This window comes from Dasypus novemcinctus, chromosome 12 (genome assembly GCF_030445035.2).
Source record: "Dasypus novemcinctus isolate mDasNov1 chromosome 12, mDasNov1.1.hap2, whole genome shotgun sequence".
Taxonomy (NCBI): domain Eukaryota; kingdom Metazoa; phylum Chordata; class Mammalia; order Cingulata; family Dasypodidae; genus Dasypus; species Dasypus novemcinctus.
In genome coordinates this window covers 79,186,434-79,190,598 of record NC_080684.1, presented here as the reverse complement: position 1 = coordinate 79,190,598, position 4,165 = coordinate 79,186,434, and the positions used below count along the sequence as shown (strand labels likewise).

Sequence of the window (4,165 nt, the reverse complement as noted above, 5' to 3'; positions counted from 1 at the left end):
GACCTTTCACCTACAGGAAAAGCTTCCGTCCCGGCGCCGCTTCTTCCCCCGCCCAGGGGACCGCGCGCTGCGGCAGGGTCCCGGGGCGCACGGTGGCTGCCAGCGCCGGCGGGACGCGGGAGAGGCCGACTGTCGCTTCAGGTGGCCACGAGCCGAGGCCTCATCCCTTTTCACCGAGGACCTCTTACAGATTCCGGTGCTTGCATATGACCGACCGAATAACTCAACTTTCACTTTTCTTTCTTGACAAATGGGGCGAAAGTAGCCGCTACCTTTGAATCTGTTCCTTTTGAGCGAAAAAATGGAACGGCCCAGGGTTCTCGTTGCATTGGGAGTGTGCAGGTTGCCAGTAGTTCTTTTGTTAAGAAATCCTGCCTTCAACTCGCGCAAATCTCGTTCTGTAAATTACAACTGTTTCTAAGATGCCCCATAACCTTCAGGAAGTAGGTCAGCCAGTAAAAAAAGCAGCAGGAAAGGAAAGAGTAAAAAGACTTGAATGTGAGGCCATGAGGGCTTTTTGTTCCATCCAGAAGGCTTTCAACTTTAAGTTTTTGAACAGTGTCTGCTATGCTGATTGTATGTAACCTTTATATGACCAGTTGGTCTAAAGAGACATATATCTGTTTATTCCTGTAAAAATTGGCTGGCATGAAATGTAATTACATCTTAGTTGCGTCTTAGTCTTTTCTTTTACGATGGGTTTTAAGGAAGACACAAATTAAGGGCAGCAGATATTCCCTAAATATCTACTGTCTGTTTCTCTGTCATACAGAGTACTATCTCCTACCCCTGAGGAATAGAAAAGACAAAATAAATAGTAAACAATAAATAGTATGAATATAATTTTTTACCATTTTTCATCGCAAGAACCTCTTAAAAATCTTTTATGAAAGCAGTGGATTCTGTCTGTAGAAAAATGCACATCCACATAAAACTTTGCATACCATTTCAGGCCTTAACAAAATTCTAGTTCTGAATCCTAGTTAACAAATTAATAAAAACAATAAATGCAGGACCATTCTGGAAAGACTCGGTAAAAAAAATTGAACTGAGTCTTAAATGTCAGGTGGGAATTTAAATAAGGGAAGAGGAGTTTGGAACGGTGGAGTGTTCCCCTTGGGAATTATAGGAGGTAAGATGAAGAAGCTGATTGGCCCAGTCTAGGTAATGAGTTAATGACTGTGGGTGATCAGGCTCATAGTGAGTGAGCAATAAATATTGAAAGAATACCAGGAAAAGGGGTTAGAAATTTTTTTCTAATAATTAAAGTGACACCTATGATAAAAAATTCTGTAAACATACTGAAAACCTACTCCTTGCCAAAGCCCTCCACCAGGTGCTGACACAGATGGTTTTGCCAGTCTAGGGTCTTTTAATATACACAGAGTTACAAGTATTAAATATACATTCAGGAAGTTCATTTCTGGCAGTAACTGAAATTTTACCCCAAGGGTTCTTAACTTAGAGTATCTGAATTGGCTGAAGGAGATTTTATGAACACTTTGAAAGTGTTCATACTACAACATTGTATAGTATGAATGCATATGTGTATATATACTTAGTTGTGTTTTTCTGGTGAGGGAAACCTTAACTTTCATCACATTCTCAAAGGAATGTTTGGTACACCCCAAGCACCACCAAAAACACAGAGAAACGTTATATATTGTTTCAGACTTTTTTTTACTAAATGCCATGGAAAGAAATATATTTTGCATTCCACACATATATAAAATGAAAATAAAGGTGTCATAAAACTATTCTTACCCTACAACACCTGATATACTATTTTCTACTCTCTTGTTTCACTTTCATGATTAAGTCCATTGAGGAACAAAATTTTTTTATTTTTCTGAAGTCCCATTTATCTTTTTTTTTCTTTTGTTTCTTGTGCTTTGGTGTGTGGAACCAGGTCCAGAAGAAGATGCTTCTCTATATTTTTGTCTAGAAGTTTGATCCATATTGAGTTGACTTTTGTATGTTGTGTGAGGTAGGGATTCTCTTTTTTTGCAAATGGAAATCCAATTTCCCCAGCGCCATTTGTTGAAGAGACTACTCTTTCCAAATTGAGTGGTCTTTGTCACCTTGTCAGAAACCAGTTGGCCATAAATGTGTGGGATTTCTGAGCTCTCAATTCTATTCCATTGGTATATTTGTCTGTCCTTGTACCAGTAATATGCTGTTTTGGTTTCTGTGGCTTTATAATAAGTTTTAAGATTGGGACGTGAGAGTCCTCCAACTTCACTTTTTTTTGTAAAATGACTTTGACTGTTCGAGGCCCCTTACCCTGCCAGATAAATTTGATGATTTCTTCAAAGAAGGTTGTTGGAATTTTGACTGGCATTGCATTGAATCTATACATTACTTAGTAGTATTGACATCTTAACAATACTTAGTTTTCCAATCCATGAAGACAGAATGTCCTTCCATTTATTTAGGTATTCTTTAATTTCTTTTAGCAATATTTATAGTGTTCTGTATTCAAGTTCTTTATATCCTGAGTTAGATTTATTCATAAATATTTGATGCTTTAATTGCTACTGTGAATGGAATTTTTTTTATGGTTTCTTCTCATTGCTTGTTGTTTGTGTATAGAAACACTACTGATTTTTGGGTGTTAATCTTTTGTACTCCGCCATATGGCTAAATTCATTTATTAGTTCTGGGAGCTTTGTTGTGGGTTTTTTAGGATTTTCTTTGTATAGGATCATGTCATCTGCAAAGAGAAGAAGTTTTACTTCTTTTCCAGTTTGGATGCTGTGATGGTTAGGCTAATGTGTCAACTCAGCCAGGTAATTGTGCCCATTTGTTTGGTTAAGTAAGCACTGAGCTAACTGTAATACAAGGGCATTTATGGGTTTTAGTCACCATTGACTTTATTGCAGTGGTTTTAAATCATAGATAGCTGGTTAAAATTACATCAATCAGGGAGATTGCCATCAACAAGAGTGATGCTTAACCCAATCAGTTAAATGCCTTAAAAGGGAAAGTGATTCCAGCATTGAGAGAAAATTTCCCAGATCGTCTTTGGACAGCCAGCATCTCCCAGAACTCATCAAGAACCTTCACTGGACTTTCATTGCAGCCCCTGGTTGCAGCCTGCCTGTGGAACCTGGACTTGTGCATCCCCATGTCTGCATGAGAGACTCTTACAGAATCACATATTATTGACAGATATCTCTTATTGATTATGTTTCCCTGGAGAACCCTGACTAATGCAGATGCCTTTTATTTCTTTTTCTTGCCTGATTGCTCTGGCAGCAATCCCCAGTACAATGTGGAATGACAGTGGTAACATTGACAACCTTATCTTGTTCCTAGACTTAGAAAACTTACAGTCTTTCACCGTTATGTAGGATGTTACCTGTGGACATGTCATCTATGCCTATGTTAGTCAGCCAGAGGGGTGCTGATGCAAAATCTGTTGGCTTTTAAAAAGGGTGTTTATTTGGGGTAAAAGCTTACAGTTAAAAGGCCCTAAAGAGCCCAACTCAGGGTGTACTATATGAGGTACTTCCCAAAGTCTCTTGCTACGTGTTGACACAGGATGGTGGGTGATGACTGCAAAGGTTCAGCCTTCCTCTTCAGTGGATCCAGCATCTTCCAGTCTCAGCTGTAGTCTGGCATTGGGCTCATCTCTATTCCTGAGGCTTGTTTCTTTCCCGGCTCAGGTGCTGTTCTCTTCACAAGGTCAGCTATAAACTATCAGGCAAATGGCTCATCTCTCTTTCCTTGGGCTTCTGCCATGTCTGTGGAGCCAACTCTCTTCCTCTGTTATATCTTCTCTGTTTATGTGTTCTCCTTGAGTGAATGTCTGTTTATTTAGCCCACAAAGGGGGTAAGGATTCAGACTGAGTTGCCTTAATGATGTGGTGGGAACAAAGCCCTAATCCTACATAATTTAATGAAAGACATCTCAGCTGAATCTAATACAGTGAAAGGGTCCATGCCCAGAGAAACAGACCAGTTTACAAACATAATCAGATATCTCGTTTTGGAATTCATAAATAATGTCAGATTGCCACAATGCCCTTATCATGTTGGGGAAATTTCCTTCAGTTCATAGTGTTGTAAGTGTTGGTGGGGGTTTTTTTCTCTTTTTTTACTGTGTTTTTAATCAAGAAAAAGTGTTGAATTTGTCACATGCCTTTTCTGCATCAATTGAGAT

The 4,165-nt window shown here is 39.1% G+C and overlaps 1 protein-coding gene across 2 annotated transcripts in view; it reads left to right on the top strand.

The window, feature by feature from the left end:
• The window catches only part of NR2C1 (nuclear receptor subfamily 2 group C member 1), a 72,600-nt gene that overhangs the window by 572 nt on the left and 67,863 nt on the right, over positions 1–4,165 (top strand). The gene's annotated exons all lie outside the window — the stretch shown is intronic.